Source organism: Chelonia mydas, chromosome 18, assembly GCF_015237465.2.
Source record: "Chelonia mydas isolate rCheMyd1 chromosome 18, rCheMyd1.pri.v2, whole genome shotgun sequence".
NCBI lineage: Eukaryota > Metazoa > Chordata > Testudines > Cheloniidae > Chelonia > Chelonia mydas.
Genome location: NC_051258.2, coordinates 7,490,540 through 7,517,524, shown reverse-complemented (window position 1 = coordinate 7,517,524; position 26,985 = coordinate 7,490,540). Strand labels below are relative to the sequence as shown.

At 50.3% G+C, this 26,985-nt stretch overlaps 1 protein-coding gene across 1 annotated transcript in view; it reads right to left on the bottom strand.

The window, feature by feature from the left end:
- IGSF21 (immunoglobin superfamily member 21) overlaps positions 1 to 26,985 on the bottom strand; it is a 258,358-nt gene that overhangs the window by 63,965 nt on the left and 167,408 nt on the right. The gene's annotated exons all lie outside the window — the stretch shown is intronic.

The window sequence follows — 26,985 nt, the reverse complement described above, 5'->3', positions numbered from 1 at the left end:
GACCCTTGCCGTCACCTGAAACTTCCAGGATGCAGGGGGACAGAAAGTAACCGTCATGCACATTGTCAGGTGGCCAGGGCACTGGGGCTAACCCCTCTGCGCTTCCTAAGGGTGTGCGAGCGGAAGCCCGGCTAGCACGAGTCTATCTACCCGGGCTGGGAGGCTCGCTCCTAGCTGCAGTGTAGACGTAACACCCACGACCAAGGGTGGGGATTTCAAAAACACTCGGTACTGGCCAATTGCTACTGCTGCTGGGGTCAAGAGTAAAACACGTGTCGTCTGAAATGGGTACAAAGGGAGGCCAGCTGCGAGTGACGCTGAACATCCCACCTCATCACCAGCAAACAGCCCAGCTCCCCCTAGCACCAAAAGCCTCGGCTCTCTCGGGGAGGAAGCATGATGCACCAGCACCACTTCTTGAAGCACCGACCACAGCTACTTATGGCCCCTATCTCCAGAATATCAGAGGGCCTCACAATCCTTAATGGCAGCCCTGTGAGGCAGGGAAGAGTCATTATCCCCATTTTACAGAGGAGAAACTGAGGCACAGAGGCTTGCCCAAGGTCACAGATGATGTCTATAGTACAACAAGGACTTAAACCCAGGTCCTCCATACCCTAAGCTAGTGCTCTAACCACTGGACTATCCCCCTTCCCCATACCTCTAGGTGCTTGATGGGGTCACAAGGTGGTACAGCTCATTCACAGTTAGTAACCCACAAAGCTACAATGTGGAGCCCACAGCAACGGGCGACACCAGTCTCTCCCCATTGGCATGAGTGGAGAAGCTAGCAGCATAGGAAGGCATTCCCTCAGGAGAGAAGCCGGCAGTGATCACTGGAGCCCCGCAAAGCCGCAGATATCCGCTTTATAGCCGTGGACCATGTTTGCGGATCCTGGATCGGATGCGCATACAAATTTTGTATCCACACAGGGCTCTGGTGATCACCTCACTGTTCTAGTTTGCAGCGGGGGTTATGTTTGGTCACCTCTCATCACTGAGTCTTGTGCAGCTAGTCATGTAAATCAGTCCACGGGCATATTAGAAACACGACTGAGCTTTGTTTAAGAGCTTTGTTTAACTGCGTGACCAGAAGGGAAGTGTCTGGGATTTCCTAGAACTCTGCCTCCTAAACTCTCCAGCAGGATTTGAGCAGAAGGCAAACCAGTCCTATAGTGCATGAGGACAATTGCACAGCACTATACCACAGGGAGGCGGCTGTTTCTTCCTGACCAGACAACAATCAGCATTAGGGCCTGAAGCCCTAGGGGTTGATGGTGCTTATACTTGTTACCATTGCTACTCTTAGAATAGTGTGATTCTCTTCTGCCTTACACTGAGACATTTGCCTCAATCGTGTCCAGTAGCAGGGAGTTTTGTAGGTTAATTATATGTTCTTTAGAGGATTATTTATTTTGTATCTTTGCTAACTACATCACCTCTTGATTTCTTAACACACACAGGCTGCAAAGCTCGGAGAGATCTGGGATAGGAGGTGCTTATGAAGAGCAAGGTGCACGAAGGGTTTAAACTTTTCCTTCCAATGCACCTGTCTACGCTGAACATTTTAGGTACAGTTCAGAGGGATAAAGTGTGTGCAGGTGTAAAGGGAAGCAGCAGGCCACATCCCTCGCCATGCAGGCAGGGGAGTTGGCCAGATATGGTGCATTCACAGAGAGGAGTGAGAGAGAAACTTCTCACTGAAGTTCCGGCCAAGGAAGTATTGATTCCAGTAGCTCCTCCAAGCCAGATCCTGACATTTGTCTACTCTGGGATTAAACTGATCCAGTGACACAGCCTTATCCCAGGCCTGAGGGCAGGAGGCCCTGAGAAGGTGAAGTAGAAAAATCAAAGTGCCCCTTACTCATCTCAGCAGCCAACAGAGAAGGAAAATAAATGTGATGCTCGGCTGAGAGCAAAGATGAAGGTTTATTTGTACGAGGGATCGATCGAACTGGCCACGGGGGCACGTTACTGTGAGTTAATCAAATAAACGCCCCAGGGAGACTCGGCGGCAGGAGGGGCGAGGGGGAGCTACAGACCTGATATGTCACCTCCGGAGCTCAGGACCTAAGAGATAAGGGAATGGGAAGTGAGTCCTGACCTCATCAGCGAGGTGAGTAAATCAGCGTCAACCAATTCTCCCCTGCCCTGTGCTGTTGGTTACACCCCGTGCAGAGAGGTGTAAAATCAGATCAGAGCCATAGCATCTTGCACCCATTTTTCACATGGGGTCATGGTGGGGAACAGGCCAGATTTCCAAAGAGCTCAAAGACCAGGTTTCCAGGTGCTCAGCACCTAAAATCTGGGCCAGGTTTTCAGAAGAGCCCCGCCCCCAACCTGCACCCAGTATGCCGAGCGGTGCTTGGGTGCCTAAAACAGGAGCTGAGCTCTTTAGAAAGTCTAGCCCCCCGGGACTAGGCGCAAATCAACAAGAATGGGAGGGCAATGCACTCTCTGCTTGCGAGAGAGGCAGGACTGGAAGAGCAGGGGCTGTAGACTACGATTGAAGTGCATTGGCAGGCAGGGTGGGGAGTCAGGACTGGGAAGTAGGGGGTATTGTAGGTCAGAATTCAGGGGCATCCGCAGACCTGTGTGGACAGCCTGCTGACTGCCTGTCTCTATTTACTCTGCTCTAGCCAGATGTTTGCTGTCTCATTTTGCTTAGCCTTAAAGCCCTCACTCCAGATCATCTTCGCAAAAAGCTCTCAGCCAGTTTCATCTCTGAAAATCTCTTGCACCTTTAGAGAGCTCCAAACCCTGCAAACTTTACTTGCCTGCCCCTGCAGTATGGTACGGTCAATGGGTAATATTTAAGGGAGTCCCTACGGGCTAGAGCTGTCACTTTCACCTGGGTGACGCATGGAACACAGGTTCTTAACCCACCAAGCCAAAAAATCCCATTTTGGTTTTCCTGAAATAAAAATTTTTTGATCATTTTCCTTCCACAAACCAATTCAATTTTTTGACGTCTTGTCCCACTTTGGGTCGATTCCCTCCCCCTCCCCAAATCAGCAATTCTTCACAAGAGGGAAATTCTGTTGTCTGGCCAGCTGTGCCTACCACGGACTTCTCTGCCACCCTGCTGCAGTGATTCGATCTGCCCCGCAAACGTTCCCAGTTTCCAGGGGTATTTGGATCTGAGCTTTGGGCCCACCCCGAGGCCCAGTGTCAATACCTTATAGTTGCCTCGCACACTTCTGCGCGCACTCTGTGGAAGGGTGCGCATGGGGGCGGGGAGAAATCAAATAATGGCCATTTATACATGGTGCTCCTATGATACCTTTGATCTGAGGGTTTCCCAGTGTCCTCTAGACATTAACCAAGACTCAGGATTCCCCGGTAAGCCACACTAATGCAATGCAGCTCTTTGCCCCCCTCTATTGGCCAGACTACACAGAGAAGTTTATGAGTTGGCTACTACCCCTGCTCTAACAGCCCTGATCCGTTAGCTCAGCCAGTGGACTTCTATGTTTTCCAGCTCCCAAGGGTCCCCGTTTCAATCTCTAAAGATGCTCTTACTGGCAGTGTTGTTGCACATGTAATTACCCATTGTACAGATGAGGAACCTGAGGCTAAGAGATTTGCCTCAGTTCAGCAGCAGATCTGAGAACAGGCTCCAAGAATCCTGGCTCTCCCCCGGATAACACAAACTTACATCGCACCTGAGTGTCCTTATCAGAGCAGGACAGGCGGCAAAACCCTTGTGGGGAAGATCAAAGTCCTGTCTTTGCCTGTTGGCACTTTCTTTGCTGACCCCAATTGCACCCAGGCCACAACTCTCCTTGGCTTCATATTTTCACCCCCTAATCCAAAATCTCCCACCCCCGCCGAGCTGCCAGTGCCTTCTTCCTAAAGTGGATTAAGCAGCCAGGAGAGCTTTTCCCCAGGGGCTTGAGTGGCATTGATCGGCCAGCTGGTTAGCAGTCCGTATTCAGATAACGGGAGCCTGGGATGGAGATTCTTTTCACCAGCAATGGGACCAGGATCAATAAACTATTAATAACTGCAAAGATTTAAGGAGAGATCTGTGTAATGCAGTTTAGCAGCTGGAGTTTACCAACACTGACAGCTCCTCAGAAGGGTAAGTAATTGTGTTATTGAAAAGAAAAGCACATGAAATGCAAGGGCACGGTCAGCAGCAGCAAAGAGAGCTCACACACGGATAGTGGTTAAATTAAACTCTCAGCAAAGCGCTCTCTCTAGGAGGCTGGTGCATCCGAACAGCACTGTCTGTGACCACCCTCCCAGGCACCAGTGAGCTGTAAAGCGCATAGGATAGAATAGTGGCTCTCAATCTTTCCAGCTGACTGTACCCCTTGCAGGAGGCTGATTTGTCTTGTGCACCCCCAAGTTTCCCCTCACTTAAAAACTACTTGCTGACAAAATCAGATATCAAAATACAAAAGTTGCTGACAAATCGCCGACTTTCTTGGGTTTACCCTATAATTATAAAATAAATCAACTGGAATATAAATATTGTACTTACATGTCAGTGGATGGTATAAAGAGCAGCATAAACAAGTCATTGTCTGCATGAAATTTTAGTTTGTACTGACTTCACTGGTGCTTTCTATGTAGCCTGTTGTAAAACTCGGCAAATACCTAGATGGACCCTCTGGAAGACGCTATGTACCCCGGGTTGAGAACCACTGGGATAGATCAACCACAGCCTCACTCCCAGCACTGTACAGAGTGAGCAGAGGCGGGTCCATGTGGTAAAGTTCAAATCCAGAACCAAATCCTCCAGATCCAAAGCGAGCGGTGTGAACGCAGCATGCACCCACACCCAGAGATTGTCCAGGCTCACCCCATTCCTGACATTTGCCTTTGTTAAGTAACAATAAACATCTGAGCTTGGCTGTTCCTCGGGATATTTCCCTTTGTCCCTCAACCTCTCTCCTGCCTCAGGGCTTGTCTAGAGGTGATGTTAGCACATGTTAGCTAACACATTCTAACTAACACGCCTGAGGTCTAGTGAGCAAGGCCCAGTGGCTTTAACGCATGCTAAGCTAGGAACGAGCGCAGGCTTTAACGTGACCCATTTAGCCCATGTTACAGTCTACACTGCCTTGTCTACACTAGAGGTTTATTAGACTGTTAGCTAACACCTTGTGACATCACACCTTTTATCCGAGTCCTGACAGGCCTTGGAGAGAGACTCTCAAACCACTTATACTCTGGAGCTGATGAGGCACATCTGATCTGACATTCCGGCGTGAGTCTGCAGAATGGCCCTGCACCTCTGTGCAGGGCGGCATCCCTTGATGCCCAGTTGCACTGGGATTTTGAATGGGGCACAGAGGGCCAGAGACAAAGTTCAGGACTGGATCTGAAAGCCCCCAAAGTTCAGCCCTAACGGGAACGTCCTATAGAAATAAATGGGGATAAAACCAATAGCATCCTATAGGAATAGGGTTTAGTAGCGAATGAGGCCTCTACCGCCAAATTTTACAGCCTGGCTAATGCATTCGATAGAAAACAGATTGTTCCCTTTGAATTCTGTAGGACTTTTCAATGAGGAAGGGGGGGGAGGTCGCCAGATCAGGATGATTTAGTGTGACCCAGCACAGAGATAAAAACTGAATATGAGTCCGGAGCTCTTTTGAAAATCAGGCCTTACGGTGCCAGACCCACAGCCCCTCCTCAAGCAGCACCAAGCAACCTGAAAGTCAGCTGAACAGGCTACTTGGGGATTCCCCTGGCACAAAGAACCTCCCCAGGTGGCATAATGCATCCTCTTAGCATCCTGCACCTTGGGATGCTGGCTTGATACCTTGCTAACCCCCCAACCCCTTGCATAGGATCTAGGGATCCTCTAAAGCCACCCGTTTCCCAGTCTCAGTGATTTGTTGTAAGCTAAAAAAAATTATGAAATAACCCACTGTCTACTTGGCAACTTCTCCCAGATCCCCGGGAGGTGGCTGATTTAAACCTGTTTGGTTTAGCTGAGCACATTTAAGCATTGCCAGCTAGTTGGCAAGGAGAACACAGAACGGAGCAGCCACCGAGCCAGGGAGCGTGAGTGCAAAGGAGGGAGAGAAAAGAGATTCGGGATGTTGCAATCAGAGCGTGGTGGAGTCAAGCATCTTTATTGCTCCTTTCAGAGGGTGCAGAGCTCTTCTCTTAAATCCTTTGAAACATCACTCGTGTGGCGGTAATAAAACCGCTCAGTGGGTGAAACGGAACCAGAGCATAGGATCAAACCAAGGGCTGTTAAAACAACCAGGCAGCTCGTCATGGAAGCCAGCGAGGGGAAGAGAGCGAGAGAGAGGGTGTATTTGTGTGGCGGGTGATAGAAGTGGAAATGGGGCAGAGTTGCCGGAGATTGAAACCCTAATGCACCCCACAAATGGAGCCGTGTCTCCGTAATAGTGCCCAGCTTCCAGAACCGACGACATTTTCGATTGGCAATTACAGCACTTCAGAGCTGATGTCGTTATAATTAGCAGGGCTATTGCTGCTGTTCCATTACCGACATCTCATTATGCCGACAGCAGAGCTCCAATGACCCATTGGAAACAGATTCAGGCTCTCGCCGGCTTTGCACCGAAGGGTTCATTCTACCGAAGCTCTCTCAGGAGCTCGCTTGCTCACTCGCTTTCTTAATGAGACAGAGTTTTCTTTCTTTCTGCCACTCCAGGGGGATGTTTTGGGATGAACACATGAGTTTTTACCAAACCTTGCCACTTCATTCTGGTTCTCCTCCAACAGCTCCTTCCACTGTCTCTCTCCCTTCCTGTCTTCCCCCTCTTCAGCTCCCCTCCCTCTCTCGGGTCCAGATCCTCAGCTGGCATACATCAGGGCAACTTCATTGATGTCACTGGGCCAGATCCTCAGCTGGTGGAAATCAGTGCAGCTCCATCCCGTCCGCAAAGCTTCAGTGCTGGGTGTAAAAGATTGGAGCGCCACTGATCCCAATGGAGCTATGCTGATTTACGCCAGCTGAGGATTGGGCATGTCTCTCTCTTTCTCTCTCTGTACCTATACACTCTTCTCCTTCTCCTCTCTTCCGGCCTTCCCCCCCACCCGTCAGGTGTCATTTCGGGCCTCTGCGTGTGCCTCTGTCTGTGTGTGCGCACGATCTGAGTGTGTGTACACGTGCGTGCATGTCTCGGTCCGAATCCATGCACTGTGTACGCGCGGCATTTGTGTGTGTTGCGTTTCTCTGTGGTGTGCGTGTGTGTGTTTATATGTAACATCAGTGTGTGTGTATAGTTTATAATATAACGTTCTCTCTGCTTCTCTGTAAGAGTTCAGCGTGCTTTGCAGACAAATACAATCACATAAGGTCCCGGGCTGAAAGAGCTTATGATCTTTAATTGTGTGTATGTGTGATTTAATAAATGAGTGGGTGAATGTATCGTGCACGTGTGTGTTGTGTATGTACGCCTGATGTGTATATTTCTGAGGACTAGGCAGTCTGTGTGTATGTACCATTGTGTATACAGAGTTGTGCATAGGCACATGTGTTGTGAAACTGCAGAATGTGTACTTGTGTGTGTGTCTGTATATGCTATATATGTAGAGTTTAATGCAGGTTTGTGTGGATACTGCATGTGTGTGTACCAAATATGTGTATATGTTTATATATAGGTGAGTGCATATATTGTCATATATATGTGTGTGTGTGTGTTGGGTGGATAATATAGTATCCATGTATGTTTAGTTGTGCATAGGTGTATTCCGTGTCTATATCTAAGTTTTGTGTATATGTATTCATCAGGTATATATAGCTGCTTGCAAGTGTATGCACAGTGTATATTTAGTGGTGTGTATGAGCATATGTAATATTGTGTATTCATTGTGTACATAGTTGTGTGCTAAGGTATGTATTGCACATGTACTTGTTCATAGGTCCATCAGATATATGTGTGTGTGTGTGTATATTTGTACAGGTTTGTCCCACTCCGCTATTTAATCCTCTCGCCGTGATGGAGCCATGAAAGAAGATGGAAATGGCTGGGTTTCTCTCCCATAATGCGCGAGGCAGAATAAGAACAAAGTAAGAGGCAAAAGTTTGCCAATCCCAGCAGAAGAACGAAAGGAGCAGCAGATAAAGCAGCCCCTGTGGGGATGTGGCCATGGGGCCAAGGGTCTGCCCTCTCCTGAGTACATCTGATCCGCAAATGTCAGTTTGGCAGCCTGTCTCCCCAGGGAAGGGGGCATTGGAGCATTGCCACCCCTTACAGAAGAATTCATTAACGTCTCGGCAATGACCATGGGGGTGGATTGGTGGATGGTGTGTGGGCTGAGTGCAGAGCTCAACACCCGCTCTGCCTTTCATGCCAGCCCAGAGGCCTTGACACAAATGTTAGGGCCCAGCTGTCTGCCTGCGATGGGGAACTTGACAAGCCTGTGGGGGTGATTCTAATTCTGGGGGGAGAAAGCTGGTGTCATATATAGATCTCCAATGAGACTCCTGCTTTTCTGCTAAACTCTCTTTGTTTGATTACCCCATCCAACCTCCCCCAGCGCAACCCACAGGTCTATTTGTCCTGCCCTCCTCTCACATCCTAGGCTGCAAGCTCTCTGGGGAAGGGGCTACCTTCTTTGTTACTTCTCTGCCCGTCGCCTGGCACACTGGGGTCCTGAGCCTGGTTTCCTGGGTGGCTGGTGGTCTAACCCCTACTCCACAGCTCCACTGTTATGCCCATCGGTCCATCCCCTCCAGAGGCCCCCGTTGGTCACGGGACACACGTGACAGTCCCTGCCCTGAGGAACTTACAATCAAAGCAGCACTAGAGTCGCTCCTTCCCTCCCTCTTTCTCTCTCTTTGCTGACTCAGAAGTTGTTGAAGCTGGGAAAATGGCCCTTCCCCATTCAGGGTTGTGGAGATTATAAGGATCCCGCAGAGTTCAGCACAGTGGGAAGGGCCTGATTCTCATTTACTCCATCCCTGCACTTAGAGCAGGATGGGGCACCAATGTATATGCTCTCTGTTACAAGACTCACCATGTCAGAGTGCCCCCTCATGGCAAGACAGGGTATTACAGTGCTCTGCCTTAGTTTCCCCAATGTCAGTCTTCAGCCTATTCCCACCAGAGGGGTGACTTGGCCCTCCCGACAAGCCACTTTAGCGAGTTTCTTCCCTTCCGGGAGTATCCAACCCAGTTGTAACTGGTCAGGCCCCAAGCTGGCTTCTCCCCCCTGGTCTCTTCAGAGTCCCTTCGCCGGCTCCCCTGGGCTGACAGCAAAGTCCTTCCATATCACCACAGAACTCACCAACATCGCACTTTTCCTTCCAGAGCAGCAGGAGCCAGAGCTTCTCCCTGGGCCGCTTTCTGGAGCCCCTCATCTGAAGAGCTCTCCATTCCTCTGCCAGAACATCGGCCCAGGACTGCCTCCCGGGAGCCTGACCCTCAATCCAGAGACATCATCATAGTGACCTCTCTTTGACCGCGCGATGGACGATTTTCAGGCGTGATGTCACTATTGCTAGAGGTCACTCCGACGGTGCAACCTCGTATCCTCACGGGCTACTTCAGTCGAGGTGAGCACCGCTGCACCAGCGCAGTGTCATATCCTCGCGCGGGACATCATCACAAGGCGACGCATCTCTGATGGTGCATCAGAGCTTCCTTGCCCATGACTGGGGCTCTCCAATCCAATCATTAATAAATCCTCATTGCAATGAATCCTTGTGTCTGACACCAGCAGGGGCTGACATCTCTGATAGTGATCAAAGTATTATTGGAATCTGGATCATCAGGGGGTGACACTTCTCTGATACACACACCACACAACAAAAACACTAACCCAGGAACCTATCCCTGCAACAAAGCCCGTTGCCAACTGTGTCCACATATCTATTCAGGGGACACCATCATAGGACACACATCAGCCACGCTATCAGAGGCTTGTTCACCTGCACATCTACCAATGTGATATATGCCATCATGTGCCAGCAATGCCCCTCTGCCATGTACATTGGCCAAACTGGACAGTCTCTACGTAAAACAATAAATGGACACAAATCAGACGTCAAGAATTATAACATTTAAAAACTAGCCGGAGAACACTGCAATCTCCCTGGTCACGCGATTACAGACCTAAAAGTGTCAATTCTTCAACAAAAAAACTTCAAAAACAGACTCCAACGAGAGACTGCTGAATTGGAATTAATTTGCAAACCGGACACCATTAAATTAGGCTTGAATAAAGACTGGGAGTGGATAGGTCATTACACAAAGTAAAACTATTTCCCCATGTTTATTCCCCTCACCCCCACTCTTCCTCACATGTTCTTGTCAATTGCTGGAAATGGCCCACCTTGATTATCACGACAAAAGGTTTTTTTTCTCTCCTGCTGGTAATAGCTCACCTTACCTGATCACTCTCGTTACAGTGTGTACAGTAACACCCATTGTTCATGTTCTCTGTGTATATAAAATCTCCCCACTGTATTTTCCACTACATGCATCCGATGAAGTGAGCTGTAGCTCACGAAAGCTTATGCTCAAATAAATTGGTTAGTCTCTAAGGTGCCACAAGTCCTCCTTTTCTTTTCTCTGATACTGTACTTTACCTCATCGTCATTTACAGCCTGGTCTCATGGAACATCAACACCAGGTGACACCCCATCTGACTGCACGGCAGTCGGCGTGGGTGACACTTTTCCAACTGTCCGTTCCAGCACACTACGTCGCCAAACCTCTCCAAGCGGCTGAAGGGAACAGAAAAAGCCCGGCTCGCACAGCTGTTAGCTCGTCAAAGTTTTACCTTTCCTGGCCTTATTGTAAGAGAAAAAAGCTTCAGAAAGCAACATTTTCATGCAGTCATTTCCATAGAGAAAAACCCAAGGCAGTTTCTCTCAATGGCACCGAGGGGGATATTGTCAGTGCTGTGTGCGACGGCACTCGCCAGTAACTGGAACCGTGTGGGTGTGTAATGAGGGCTGCGTGCATAACTTATCGCACAGCATGTCGAAGAAGGAGCTGTGCGGTGTGTGTAAATCCAGAAGCCATTTCCTGTTTAAAACCTCCCTGGATGGCTGAGCGAGGCTTTTGCCTGGTAACAGAAGGCTGGCTGTTCACACCGCATTGTTACCGCGTGTTTGACATTGTGTTTGTCATCAAATTTCCCCCAGTAGATGGGCCGTGTACCTTTCCCTTCCCGGCTAACAGAAGGCTGGCTGTTTCAGCAGCAAGGTTTTGGAGCTTAGGGGACTGCGTGTTCACGCTGCATCGAAAAGCAGCCGTGGCCGAGGGAAAAGAGCGGACGGCGCGCGGGATCAGACCAGAAAGACAACGGCTGAAGAGGAGCTGAATTTTGCAGTCATTAGAGAGTGACGGAACGTGACTTCTGAAACAGGGCAAGAGTGTGCTGGGTCACCACTGGTTTAGAACTGGGGTCAGCTGGTGATGCTAGAGTGCATCTTCCGGCATATGTCAGGGCCACGCCTGAAAGCTTTAGTGCTGAGAGTGGAAGGCTGGCTGTCAGGACACCTGGGTTCTATTCCTAGCTCTGGGAAGGAACGTGGTCTAGGAGCGACAGCAGGAGATTAAGTGCCAGGACTTCTGGGGTCCGTTCTCTGTTTTGGAAAGGGAGCCTGGCCTTGTAGGTAGACCAAGGAATTAGGAGTGGGACCTTAGTTTTTGGAGGGGAGTGTAGTCTACTGGTTAGAACAGGAGAGTCAGAGTCAGGAATGTAGTTTTAACTCCTGAGCGTTGGGCAAATAGATAATCTCTAACCCTAACCTTGAATTCACCCCTGCTGGATGATAGGTAGCATTTTGCATTGCTGCTCTCTGCCACAGGATGACAGCTTTACAGAGCAGTCAGGGCTTAGGAGCTCTGAATCAGCTGTGATTCCCTCTGGCCAGCATATGGCCCATCCTCTGCACCGCCCCGCTCTGGCTAGCACTGCTGGCCGGCTGTGTGCCCCTGCTGGGCAGACTTTCCAGTGGCTGGTGCTCTGCACTCTGGGTTATGCTGGCAGGAGGGAGTGCGACCCAACCATGAATTAATCCCAGAGTCTGTTAACTGGGTGTCAGGGGACGTAATGACTTGCTTGTAAAGCTCTTTGAGATCCTCACATGAAAGCTGCTCCCATCAATAACTATTGGAGTGCAATCAGCTTGCTCAAACACGGCAGCTGGGCTGGGGAGACCAAAGCTCCAAGTTCAAAGTGCGTTTGAGAACTTTCTCTCTACCGCTTTGCATATGGCCGATTGCCAACCCCTGGTACTGCACAGGGAAACCGACTCCAGAGGTACTCGCCAGCACTGCTAAAAGCAAACCTGCTGGAAAACACAGCAGAAGCTGGGGTTTTCTGTGTTATCCAAAAGCAGTCGCTCATAAAACTCCCTCCAAGCTCTACTTGTCTCAGAGTAGGACAGGAGCAATTATTTTGTACTGCACTGAGCACCTCGGGGCTGGACGGAAGGAAAAGGTCACAGGAGTCGGCTCCTGCCCAGAGCAAGGTCTTTGCATTGTGGCATACAGTATGATGAGAGGTGAGACTTCCATTTTCCCTGCCTGTGTTGGGGCGGTATTCAGGGCCGGCCCCTGAGAGGCAGTGGAACGAGTGCAGGTCAGAAAATGAAGGGTTTTTTCCCCACAGAAAACATTGATGTTTTGGCAAAAAATTAAAACCCCCAATATTTTGGATGAAAATTAAAATATTTCCATTTGGAAACACCCCCAGGGCGCCCCATGGGAAATGCCCCCATGGCGCCCCATGGGAATTGTAGCTCCCATCCTTCTCTGTAGCCTGGGCTCCCTGTTCAGACCACATTCCCATGATGCAGCACCCGCTTGGTGAGGGGAGGCATCCTGGGAGATGAAGTCCAGCTGTGAAGTTCAGCCTGCACAGAGACTGGGGACATGAGCCACCTGAATGACAACTCCCATGAGGCACTGCAGTGCCATTCCTGAATTGAAAGATTTCGTTTTTCGGGCATTCATTATTTTGACAAAAAGTTAAAAATTCCATGGGGAGAAGATACTTTCAATGAAAAATGTTTAGTCAAAAACCCACTTTTCCTGTTTCAACCCCACCCCCCTCCAGGTTAGATGGAAAATTTTCGAGAAGTCCTAAGTGGAACCTTCTTTCCCAAATCCTCTCCCAAAGCCCCTTGATTGTTTATTGTGGATTTTTTAGCAGAGCCAAAACCCTGTTAGAGTAAACAAGCCCCCTGTTAAAGTGAACAGTCACTTGGCAGCTTATTTTAATGGACACATCACTTTAAACTAAGCCTCAGCCATCTGTTCCACCTTCTAATTACCCATGCACAAAAAGGAGAACAATTCACAACTGCATCACTTTACAACACAATAGAAAAGCGAGATGCAGAGTAAGTGATGAAAACGTCTGTGCTTTGCAGGTGAGGTGGCAGATCAGGTGCGTGGACCCTCTCCCAGGCCTCTCCTGATGGAGTCCCACGCCCCCAGACAGGTTTTCTTTTGATTTTCTTCGGGCCTGGAGGAATTCACTGCAGGGTTTGGCTGGGACCCTGACAGCTTCGTTCCCTCACTGTACCAAAGAGTCTCCAGAGGAAGGAAGCTGGGGTGGTCACAAGGATTAATCTAGTCTTCTCCTTGGTGCTGAGCCCATATGGACAAGCTTGGGGGGAGAGGGTGTCTCTGCAGGGGCTGGGGGAAAGGAATCTTCAGCTCTCCCCATCCCACCCTGGTGCTTCATTGCTTTGCAGCTGCTGCTGAAACCCCAACCCTGTAATAGTTCCTGCAGCACCTGCGCTCCCACTCTGCACAGCTCAAAAGATGGGTGTCCGCTGGCCCCCACTCACCCTGAAAAGCCAGCCGAGTGCAATGGTGGCCCATGGAAGTGGTCCCTCAGGGAGGGTTGACCCCCACACCAGCTCCCCAAATTCTCCCACCTTCCTCTCCACCAGGTCTATCAGCACCGCCACAGAAGAAGGGGAAGGATCTTCCCCCTAGGGACTAAAGCGCAGGGATCATAAAGACAGTCGAAGTGCTAAACCGTAGGGGGAACTATGGGTAGGGTGACCAGATGTCCCGATTTTATAGGGACTGTCTCGATATTTGGGGCTTTTTCTTATATAGGCGCCTATTACCCCCCGCTCCTGATTTTTTAACACTTGCTATTTGGTCACCCTACCGATGGGGCTACATCAGAGATTCTAAGAAGAGGGAGGCTCAAGGGTTAGCATAAGAATTACCAGCCGAGATCACCGACAGCATCCAGGGCTTCACTCCCCAGAGGTCCCAGCTGGGGACGTTGCCTTTGGTTTCAACCCATTTGGGTTTGCCTCTCCTGAACCTCACGTCTGAACAAACCCCAAAGCCTCAACTCAGTGAAAACCACCCTGTTCCCCAAGACCCTCATGTACAGCTCAGCTCCGGGGGTTCTGGTGAAACGCTACAGCCTGGCCCAGGAAGCCTGGTTTGAGACAGTCTGGTGAGAGCTCTGAGCCTGGAACACACCCAGCTGTGTAGCATGTGACTAACACTTCCACTGTGCCCAGCCCCACCAGCACGACCAAGACCCAGAACCATCAGGCTCCCAGCTCTTCTGTTTCTCCAAGTGTCTTATTGCCAAGTCACCCGTTTCAACACAGCTGAGGGGCCAGACTCCCAGCCGCACCCAATAAGCACTGGGTGCAGGCTGGGAGGAAACGGGGCACAAAGGAGCTGTCTGCGTCTCCATTATCCGGGGACAGTATTGCACCATCCTGGCTCCCAGCATAATTTAGAGCATCCCCAAGGCTGCTGTAAACTATGTTGCCTGCCACTGGCCCCCAAGGGTTGTCCTAGCACCCAGGGATCAGGTCCATTTTCCCCAGGGATGCTCCCCGCCCCCGGGGACAGGATATGCTGTGGCAACCCTATTCCCTGTTCAGGGATTCCTTCCTGTCAGGCCAGAGCCTCTGAATTCAAGTCGGTTTTGCACCAGGGGACTGGCACAAAGCAGCCCTGAGGAGGCTGAGGATCTGGTGCTGGGCTGGGGTGGCTGAAAGCTGTTCCCCACCTGGGGCTGTCTGATGGACTCTGGGAAAGGAGTTGATGGCTTCCATCCAGTTCCTGCTCTCCATAGGAGTCCACCATCTGGGGCTGGCAACCGATGCCACTTCTCACAAGCACTAAAAGAAGACCCTTCTGAGCAGGCAGCAGGACAACACTGTTTTGCACTGCATAGTGCCTCCAACCTGAGGATCTCCAAGCAGAGGCAGGTCCCCAGGTTATAGATGGGGAAACTGAGGCAGAGAGCAGGGAAGTGGCTCACGCGCAGCCCAGCTGCGTCAGGAACAGACACTTGAGTCTGCTGATGCCTAGTCCCCTAGTCTAAGCATTAGACACAATTGTCTGCGGAAGGCAAACGAGGAGAGGGGAATGCTGTCGGTACGACTAGCCCTGCACCCCTAGCCTACACGTGGAGGGTCACTCAGGGCTCTGTGCAAGTCAGGAGAGTCAGACCTACCACTGCATCCTCTGCACCTCGGTTGGAGTCGTTATTATTTCTACTATAGCACTGCTTAGATCAAGGCCCCATTGTGCTAGGCATTGTAAGTGGTCAGAGCAAGAGAGATCCTGCCCGACATTGCTTATGACAAACAAAGAATGGGAGAGGAAATAGAGACACAGAGACATACCCAAGGTCACCCAACGGGTCAGTTGCAGAGCTGGGAATAGAGCCCAGGTCTCCTGAATCCCTGTTCAGTGCCCCACCCACTGGATCAAAGTTGCCTTTCTTTAGGGATGGGCTTTTCACCCGCTATCTGAGCCGGACTCAACCATTCAGCCACTGTCTGAGCCGGACTCAACCATTCAGCCGAAATCTGAATCCAACTCGAAAAACATTGCAAGTTTGGAAAGTTTAGTTGCATTTATTTGGGGGAGCTCTGCTGCACCTCCTGGCGCTGACTGCACTTGCAGGCAGGCAGGTAGTGCTAAAATATCTTGTAATATCTAGCTTCCCTTCCATAGCGCATGAGACCCACTTCAGATCCCACCTTAAAACTCAAGCAAGGTCAATACATGCTGAGCCCATTGAACAAACCAAGGCTTTCTAAGCTAGCATGGCCTGTGTTCCACCCTGTAGTGCCTTGCCATAAGCCTCAACTCTGAGCAATCCGGGGCATGTTTCTGCAGCACCTAGCACAACGGGGCCCTGATCCCTGACTGGGGCCTGTTAGCACTACTTTCAGCAATTTAAATAAGGAGCAGAACACCATTCTTTGGGTCTCCCAGTGCGTTTCTGTGTCTGATCACAGTCTGTGTATTTGGGATCCGATCTTGCCAAGTAGGGAGTGCCTTTGGTAACTTCTTCAATGGGAGCTGAGGGTGCTTAGCTCCTAGGCTGGAGGTGCTGGTTGAGACTTTCTCGAGAAACTGCATTTCAATAAAATATTCCGATTCTTAAAAGCAAAAAGCGTCCATGAAATGGCTGGTTTAGCCAAATCTCCCAACTTCGGGAACAAAAAGTTTCAAAATTGTCACAACTTCCCGTTTTGGCATTTTTGAACCAGAAAGTTTTGGTTCTTCAAGTCAAAATGACTTTTCTTTGAAACATTAGTAAATGTAGATTTTTAAAAAGGAAAAAAAGGTCAAAAATGAAATAAAAATGGGAAAATTCTCAAAAATGTGAATATTTTCGGGACATCAACTTTTCACCCTGACTCAGAAAAGGAAATTTGTCTGAGCTCTCGAAAATACTTATGGAACAGAGAAACTGTTTCCCACCCAGCTCTCCGCAGCAATTCTCAGCATATGGCTCTTGGATTTTAAATATAATGATACCCCTGATTGGGTCATTTGTGGAGAGTGAACCCAGGATCTTTGAGCAGGAGTTGCTGCAGTTTGAGCTAGAGGAGCAGGTCTGCTACCTCAGAGGCAGTAGCAGACTCAAATTTTCATACCTGTTCTTACCACCAGGAGGGGACAAAGTGTCACACTGTGTTAGCATGGGTTACAGAAGGTCCTCAGAACAAGGACTATGTTTTCCTTTGCGTCCTAGAGCGGGACTTATAATAAACTAACAGTCACTATTATCCCAGGCTGTCTGTGACTTACAAAACAATTGCAACGTTTTTAAGAAGAAAAAAGTAAAATCCAGGCCCGAATATCTTCTAACTTCATTTTGCTTCTAATTTAACATCTGATCCCATACACTTCAAAGCCTGTTTGAAAAAAAATCTCTCAACACTCTCTGTACAGTTCAGATAACAGCCTTGATGAGTCTTCCCGGATACGCATGATAACACTTCATTAAGATACAGTTAAAGTTGTGTAAACGGCTATCAGTTAAATTGCAATGTCATAAAAAAAAAAAGTCTGAAAGTCTGGAAGGTCAAAGTTAGAGATAAAAAAAAGAAAGAAAGAAGAAAGTTTGAATGTTAGGAAATTAATAATTAAAATTCCACAGATAATGTTAACCCTGACCCAGAATTAATATCCACCCGCCATGTGTCTATTTACATATGATGCAAATGTGGCTTTTAGCCATTTTGCCCACAGTAGAGTCAGCTGGTGGCGAGTAGCTAGCACATTGGACAGTGATCCAGGAGGTCTGGCTTCTAGCCTGGTTCTGCCACTGGCCTGCTGGGTGATCTAGGGCCAGTCACTTGCCCTCTCTGTGCCTCAGTTTCCCACTCTGTAAGATGGGGATAATGATAGTGCTCTCCTTGGTAAAGGGCTTTGAGATGAGATCTGAGCTTTGAGATCGACTGATGAAAAGCATGGTATTAGAACTAACAGTCATTATTCTATGGAGTGGGAAATTCTCTGCACTATTTCTCATCCTGAGCTAGTCGAGTTCTCACAAGGAAATTTGCTTTATCCAACTAACATCAACATGACCCACAAATTCTGCTGGGGCCCAAGCTCACCCAATTTCAGGTATGTTCCAAGAAAATTAGAGGACTGTATCAGTTAAAGAGCTAGATCCTGAGCAAGAAAAGCTATTGCCCATTTGTCACTCTTCCACATGTAATTGATTCTTGTCACCATTACCACCCCAGTAGGTACTGGCCTGAGCTGAGGATTCAGGGGCCGGTTAACAGGACAGTTCTTTGGGAGATGCCTCAAACTTAACCGCCTAATTTGAAATAAAACATGGAGGTGCTTTTAGGATCATCCCCCATTTCCCAGGCTCTTGCTTTCGGCCCAAGCACTCGATTTACAACCATTTCAATTTTCCTGTCTGTCTTTGCACAGAAACAACTTACGGCCCAACTCCTCTTCATTCTGCAGCCTCTATATGCCTGCTCTTCCCCTTGGAGACCTTTGCATGGCTTCTCTCCACCTCCACCCATGCACCTCACGGCTGCTGGGAGACTGGATAGTACTGATACTTCTGGGCTCGAGAAATTTCTCTGCAGCTGGCTTCAGGCTGCATAAAGTCTCTGCTCTGACAGGTGCATTCCACTTGCCGCAGCCTCTGCTTGGCTCATCCGCTGCGCGGGATGGAAGTTTCTTCCCCCCTCTCAATCCATCAGTGTCAAACATTGGCTCCGGACTGGGTAGAGGAGGAGCTGCAGCTTGGATCTGGGCAGCCAGAGGTGGCTCCGCTGCCAAAGAAGAGCTGAAAGATCCCATCCACCTCTGCATAAAGCTGCTGTCACAATCGAGCAGCAAACCCCTCCCGCTTGGGGGATGACCACCACCACCACCTTGGCTTTTGCCACTGCTCGTCAGTTCCCGGATGGCCCACTGGACTCATTTGCCTAGACGGTCTGTCAGGCGGGCATGTACCACCAGACATGAGAGGCTCCCCAAGGACCTGGCAGAAGGACAGCGCTGGCCATGGCTGAGCCATCATGGGTGTGATACAATCCGATTTTAAATGCCCTCCTTGCAATAGGAACGCCCCTTTTGGTTTGCTGCACACGGGCTGCTGGCGGCTGCAAGAGCGCGCTAGAGTGGGTGGCAGTTTCAGGACACAGAGCAGATGCTCATGCTGGCTCAGCAATCTTAGCCTGAGGTCCATCTGCACTGATCCTAACCAGAGTCCTTCCCCAAAAAGCATGGGGATGGGTCCCATCCCCTTCTGAGCTGGAGAACACCTTTGCTGCACCCACAGAGGCCAGGTAATCCTCATGGGGAGTGTAACGACCTGGGGACGCCCCTCCACGTTCCTGACCGGGACATTGGGAGTTTAGTCTGTGCTGACCAGATCCCCACGCAGTACAGACGTGACCAGTAAAGCCCATGGTTCATGAATGAGTCTCAGAGCCTGGATTTAAGGAGCCCCCAGCAAACAGAGACACAACAAAGCATGCATTGCTCACATCCACGTGCTGTCTAGGGGCGGAGAGGGTGAAAGCCGTTTTCCTTCTAACTATAAGACCCTAGTGAGGCCCTATTCAAAACTCAGCTGGTGCCCCATGATGTGCATCTAATGCAGCGAAGCCCTGTGCATTGCAGATGCACAGGGACTGACTTGCAGCTGAGACAAGCTTCACCTGCCTAGGGCAGAGAGATGGCTCACCCGATAGGTCTGCTGGCTAAGGGCCTCAAGGGTTCTGGTTAAAATCCCAGCTACAGACAGGGAATCCAGGCACTGGAAGCCGTTCAGTTGGTGTCTGGGAACTAGAAGACGGTCCAGCTGGGAGAGATTCTGTGGCCCCCTTGCAAGGGGAAGAATGGTGCCTGTGAATGGGGGCACTTGGAGCTGTGTTAGGCTTCAGGTTCTGGGCACTACTGTCCTAAACGCAAACAATTCTCCTGCACCAGGCTGAGAAGAATCTACCTAAGGAAGTTAGTCACAGTGGGAAGGATGCATCGGGAAGTGCAGGCTTTGAGGTACAGAGACACCTTCGCTGGCAGAGCCGTGGTGCCAGAAAACAGCCAACACATGACACAGGCAATCAGCTGAGGGCCCTGGCTACTGACTGATACGCAGGTTCTGTCATTAGCTTAGTGCTAGCGACCTGGAACTTGCTAGGCAAAGAGGCAAGCTGTAACTTCTGCTTTCTTTCTGAACTGTGCACATGCCATCTCCGGGTAGGTCAGTCTCCACGCCTGTGTAATCTCTGGCTCCTGCTGCCATTCCCAAAGAGACAGCACTGGGGGAGGATGTTTTGACACCTGTCCTTTGCAATCTGAACCAAGGCTCATTACAGGCTGCCGTCAGAGAGAAGTGAGTCATGTGTCAATCACTGTCAGCCAGGCCTGGATTTGAATAGTTGATCCAGTAGCAGAAGGCGCTGTGTTGTATTCCTCAGCCCCGGAGCCATCCAGCCTTCAGGTGACAGATATTGTCACTCCAGAGAGGGAGGCAGAAGTGAGACACAGTTAGCACTCTGGCCACGTCCACCTCATCTTTGTTCCAACTGCTTCCCTCTGATCCAGGAGAGACACGACTAGGGGATGCTTCTTCTGTATGCTAGGCCAAATCCTGCGGTCGCCACTCAATATTTACTCAGTTAAAACCCCCAGTGGGCCTCCCCTTACAAAGGGTGCTGAAGCACCTTGCTGCTAGCAAAGGGAACCACGGACCGTGCCCCAAAACAGCAGAGGCAGGGCCAAGCTGCAGGGGCTTCTTCTCCCCTGTGCGATGGAGGACTCACTTTCCAGCGGCTCTCAGGGAGACACATTTACCCAGCAGAAGGCGGGGGGCAGTTCAGGCTCGCTGTGCAGAGAGCCCCTTTTCTCGCCGCCCCACTCCCTCAGCCTCTCCCAAACGGAGCACAGAGACAAAGAACTGGAAGACTCTCACGCTGGCAGGACTGAAAACAACCTGGTCCCTGGGGAGTGAACTGGGCTCTGCAGGAGTGTCTGACACACACACACACACACACACACACATATATGCTCCCGCCCCTCCCGCTGGGATGGTGGAGCGGTGCGGCCGGCCAGTCTGGATTTCAAAGGGCCCACGGGAGTGTGGATTTTGCAGGTGGCTTGAGGACACCGATCTTTTTGGGTGGGGGGCGTTACTGTCTTGCCAGGCTGAGGCTTTTGGCTGCACCTGCCAGGGCTTAGACCTGCAGTTACATTTCCCCTTGTGGGGCTCAGGGGACTAGAACCTAAGAAGGGAACTATTTCATTCACACAGTGCAGACCATCTATCCAGAACTCGTTCCCTCCCCCATAGCAAGCAGCAACCGCTCCTCACTTCCCCTGTCTGGGAGGGCAGCCATCCCCTGGCCTCCCCCCCTTACAGGGAGCTCTGGGCTGGGGTCTCAGGGTGACACCTGCCTGCATCCTTGTCTCCCATTCAGAGGTGCATGACTTGAACGCATAACAGCTCTCAGGCTGTCAAAACCCCAGAGCCTGGCGACGTTCAGGGCTGGGGTCCGGAGCCACTCCAGCTCTGCAGCATGCTGGGAGAGGGCAGTGGTAGAGTGCCCAGAAGCTCATCGTTCAGGGCCCAATTCTGTACAGGGCTGAGCGCCCTCCACACCCCCTGCTCCCAGTCCTCAGGTCTCCCCGCAACTGCACGTTAAGCCCAGCCCAGGGTATGGATCAGAGCAGTCTCAGGGCTGTGCTTCTCAAGCCTCTTCCCCACCACGTAGGCCCCGTGCCCAGGGCGTGTTCTCAGAGGGCCGTACCCAGAGTGACGTAAAGGGGCCAGAGGGTGCGATTGAGAATCGGGCCCATTGGCTCCAAGCCCATTGGATGTCACGATGCTGCTCACCCTCCCCCCTTGCAGGATGGCGCCCCAGATCCAGGAAGGAGGAGGATCCTCAGTAAGATCATTGTTACCCCTGCACTGAAAATGGGTCCTTATCATAATATTGAATTAAAGAAACAAAAAGCCTGGAAAATCCCGGCAGGCCCTAAGTCACTGAGCACGCAGGCCCTAAGTCACTGAGCAAGTTACTCCCCTAGCTGGCACAGAGCTGGGATTTCCAGACAGCGCTCGGCTTCCATCACAAGATCATTTCAAGCAGCAGCATCTCCAGGTTACTCGCGTGCCTTCCCTTCCTTCGCCTGGGGTGCGGTGGCCTGGAGAGATGAACAGAGCTTTCAGGAAGGCTCAGGGGAAGCAGAAGAGCCCGAGCACAACATGGGAGCAGGACGCAGAGAGCTCCCGGTCTGCTGGCAGGATTATGGGAGGGCACAATGCTGGCGGGCGGACTGGCTGGTACTCTCTTCTGGACGTGCCCTCCTTCGCAGCAGAGGCTGTAGTGGGCCCATGGCAGCGTGAGGCCCTGGCACGCTCAGACGTCACCCCGATACATTTAGAGTAAAGCAACACTCAACAATTCAGCTCTCTTTTACTGACTACAGCGCTGGCCTGGGACTTAGGAGACCTGGGTTCTATTCCCAGCTCTTCCACAGGCCTGCTGGGTGACCCTGAGCAAGACACCTCCCTTTTCCGTGCCTCAGTTTCCCCATCTGTGAAATGGGGATCAAGATCCTGCCCTCCTTTGTAATGCACTTTGAGATCTACTGATGAAAAGTGCTGTACTAGAGCTAGGGATGATTATTATTCACAGTAACATGGATCCTCCGAAAGCCCAAAAGCACTTTGGGTAAAATTCACCCCTGTGCTGAGGGCCAGCACAAGAGTTACGATACAGATCAAACTGGGTAGGGGGAGGGGCAGTGGTACTCTTCCAAACTCCTCTCATGCCTCTCAGAACTATTGGTCAGAGAGCTTACACATCTCACTGCTACAGTTTCAGGCTCTCTGCAAACTCAGGCAGCGGTCACTGCATCAGTTTGAACTCAGTTCATGTTTTCAAGGTTTCCTTTGTAACCATAACAGCCAGAGACATATTTGTTTGGTTTCTTAATGAAAGCTGAGATGCTGGAGAACAAGAAGCAACTTGGAAGAAGTGTCAGTAAGCCACTGCTCAGAGGTCCAGCCCAATCCAAACTCACCTAAGCACAAATACTCAAAAACAGCCCTTAAGTTAAGTGGAACTTAACGAGCACACAGGCCTTTAACTCATAACAAATTATCTGTAGAGCTGGTTGGAATTTTCAGACAAAGTGTTTTTCCATTGGAAAATGCCGATTGGTCGAAAGTGAAACACTTCAGGGAAATGTGTCAGTTAAAAAAAAAAAAACTGGAAAAAAACCTGAAAAAAGCATTTTGACAAGCTGAAAGCTGTCCATGGTACCATCTTCTGGAACAGACCATTTCAATTTCTTATTCTGAAACAACATTTCTTTTCAAAATAGATTTTAATATTATACATTTTTAATTATTTTAAATCTTGAAATCGAAACAAAATATTTCAATCAACCCCAAATGGTTTTTTTTTAATTTCGTCTTTTAGGAGATTTCAATTGTTTGTTGTTGTTGTTGCTCTCATTCCATTTCGCAACAGAAGAAGATTCAAAACCGCATCATCTTCCATGAGATGGACAATCCCGACCAGCTCTAATGATTTGCTCAGCTCTAATGCTGACCCGGAGGGCAGAGCGCTCAGGGACCGTCCTTTTCTCCTGTGTCTGTACAACACCCAGCACAATGGGGTACGGGGCCACGACTGAGGCTCCGAGACTAAGGTAACAAATACTACTTCTAACTAGCCTTTCTGCCCCATTTCTGAACCAGTCTTTCTGTTAAGCAAGTGGCATCTCTAGAATATTAGATTTGGGGCTGGCTACACAGACAGTGCCCAAAGGAGCACCACCAGAACGGTTATGCTATCCTGCACCCCAGAGATGCTTCTTGTTTCAGCGAGAAAACTTCTTCAGAAAGGCTGTTGAGAGTCTGTAAACATTCTGAGCCTCTTCTACTGCCCACTTTGCACCCCTGTGCAATGTGGCTGTGAAACGCACCCAGATCCGACCAGCCGCATCCGACATCCACTTTGCACCGGTGCAAACGACTCCGCAAGAGGCTTGTCTATACCGGCAACGTGCTAACTGGCTATTTTTAACCAGCACCTGTTAAATGCGAGTCTGCCTCTCATGAGGACAAGGAGAGTCGTGTTTAAAACGGTGAGTGGGTTGTGGCTACCTATCGCACCTGACTCTTCTACAGACAAGGCCAAGATGCAAGGCCGCGGAGAACAGTTTACAATGCAGTATCTCTGGACCTTTCCAGGCTAGAGGCAAAGTCTGTGCATCCCACTGGCAAGCTAGGAATCTCCCCTTCCCTGTGTCTAGCTCGCCAGGGTCACAGGCGATCAGGCTTCAGACCTATCAGTGGTTCTGAAATAACGATTGTCCAAGCTGGGCCTCCGGCCAGTGTAATCTGGGGAGGAATTCCTCCTTCAGAGGAGATGGGAGGGAACATTTCTCAGAGAAGCTGATGAAAAAAAGAAAATGGCAGCTGCACAAAGCCAGTCGGAGGCTTGGCATGTTACAAGCACTCCCTGATGGAGTCAGTGGCTTTGACAGCACCTCAGCTTCCGCTTCTGGCCCTATCTATATCTTATACTCTGTCCCCCCTGCCTCTCCCACCCACCCTCTGAAAGTAAGCAACCCCAAAGCGCCCCAGGGTAATCCTAAGAAACCAGCCAGTGGCATGTAGGCACATAGCCAGTTGCCCCACCCAGATCTCGCCCACACTCAGATCCTGAGTCCTGAGGTTCACTCTACCCACCTTCAGACATCACCTGCCGCCACCGCCTCCGATGGTTTCAACCACTCTACAACTCGAGAAAACAGAGCGGCAGCACGAAGGAACGCAGATGGAGTCAGAGCAGCTGCCCCGGGCTACCGCGTGTCTTCCGGTTTTCTCTTTAACTGCCGGTGCAAGAAGTTTAGAAACCTCACTTCAGAGCCTTGGCAGTCTCCCCGGGCTAAGCAGCCTTTGTGTATTCCACACGAAGGCGTTGACATTTCCACGCCTGCCCCGCGCAGCTCTCTATATTGCAGTCTGCTCTGGGGTGCAGAAGGCAGCCAGCACACAGTAACACTGCAGCACAGCGGGGTAAAGCTTTAATGTCTATTCGGGGCACACGAGACTCAGTTTCTACGGGCTTGTCCGACGGTGCATATGGCTGCCTGAAACAATGGCTGTTACCGGTCGGTAACGTGACTGTCACTGTTTTTATGATTTGTGTATCCGGTGTTAGCACCTTCCCGTCCTCAGTCAGGATCAAGGCCTCATTGTTGCTAGATGCTGGACAAACACATTGGAAGCCAAGGGGCCAGATCACTAATGCTGGTGATGCAAATGGGCTGTAATTTGGCTGCAACCGGCCAGCAGAGGATTGCACTATCGGAGGGCAAGGCCCTGCTGGCTCAAATTGGCTGCAGCTGGGTCTTGTGCTTGCAGCTTTGCACCCTCCCAGCATAGAGGATGTTGGGGGAGCAGGTAAGTCAGGGGAGGGGTGGTTGGAGCGTGAGCTACTGGGGCTGGGGCTTCCCCTTTCCTATGCTGATTGATCTTGTGCCAGGAGAGAATCTAGTCCATGGTCCCTGCCCCAAAGAGCTCAGAATCTAATCTAATCTAATCTCAGTCAGCTGCAAATGGCATCTGCATCATCAGCCAGTAAGCGTGTCCCATTGCAGAGCAATTGCAAACAGTTCTAGATACCATCATCTTATTAAAGGGAATCGGCAGGCAGGGGGAGCGGGGGAGAGCATGGGAGATGGAGCAATCTGATTGGCGGCCGTTCATTTCAAACCACTTCACTGACGTATTAACGACTGCGTGTGTTGGAAGTACAGTACGGAGCCACCGCACCCTCCTGAATATCAACATTGGCAGGGAAAACGTGGACCCAAAATGCGATTAGCTTTTTTAATTTTAGGCCGGCTTGTTCTTTCCTTAGAACAGATGTAAACGCGGGACAGGCTTCGCAAACTCACAAGGGCATCAGGACCCTGCAAAACCACCCGCCTGAAAAAAACTCGACATCAGTCACTCAGACACCCCTGGAACGAACAAAGCACGCGCCTAGTGCCAAGGCTTGGTCATCTGCATGTCGTTCCATCCATCATGCGATTAAGGGCTGTTTAGTTTACCTTTTTTTGTGACGACGCAGCATAAATCTCTGCTCTGGCCGAGTGAATCCAAACAAATGACTGTTTCTCCTGCTACTGTAGCTGGTCCACCGGCCACTTGGGGAGCTCTGCGGGGGTGGGGGCTGTATGGCTGGGGGAGTGTGGGTTGCAAAGAGCAGACTTCTGCAAGAGTGGCAAAAGAGGCTAAAAAACGATCTGCGTGGAGGCTGCCAGGAGGAGATGGTAGCATAGCTCCGAAACCGCGCGACGGCTGTGCCAGAACGCTTTGCGGCTTCGCTGGGCCATACCGCACAGCAGGTGCATCCCCCTGCCTCACAGAGCGTAAGAGTTTATCCCTGCAGGGCTTAAGAGCTCTGCATGGCTGGCACCTTTCTCTGCTGCCCAGCTCCGAAGACATTAAAGCACAGAGCTACTCCAGCCCGGCTTCTGAGCTCTGAATAGCAGGCCCCTTCCCCATCGGCACAGCTCTTGTGCCATGCAGAATTCTCGTCTCCCCACCAGTTGCCATTTGCTGCAAAACCTAAATGTGCTGCAGAATTCAGCGCAGCTGTCGCATAAATCACAGGGCCCTGCTGCATCATTTAGATCTATTGTGCCATGCTCCCCACAAGGCTTTGGATAGATTCTATGCTCCATCCTTCTTCTGTGCCTCGCCTATTGAGCCTGACAAGCTCCTCAGCACAGGGGCCTTGCCTCGGAAGCACCTAGCACACTGCAGGCACCCTATAAATAATAACCACCATACAGGAACCTTGCACTCCTGTGATCCATTTGAGCCGGGCCGACAAATGACCCTGCCAAAGTTGTCACACAGCCGAAGGATCCAGGTTTCTATGGGGGGCAGTGATTCAGAAAATGGGCTCTTTTTCCCTCCTAGGAAAACTGGTAATATTTCACTGTGAAGGAGGAATGTTGCTGTTTGCCTCTGAAAAAGGCAAATGCGTGAAAACACTTTTACCACAAACAACCTCTGTTCCACGGTAATTCAGACAATTTGCACAAGCCATGCTGACAATTATGGATGCTTTTAAGTGTTTAGTATTGAGCGAGTGAAATTTTCTGGCTGCAAATTCTATTAGTTCTACAGTATACATAGAGAGAGGGAGAGAGAGATTTCTAAGTGAAGTTTCTTCTGGTGGAAAGAGGAGCTGTGTTGACAGCTCTGGACCTGGGGAATTTGCAT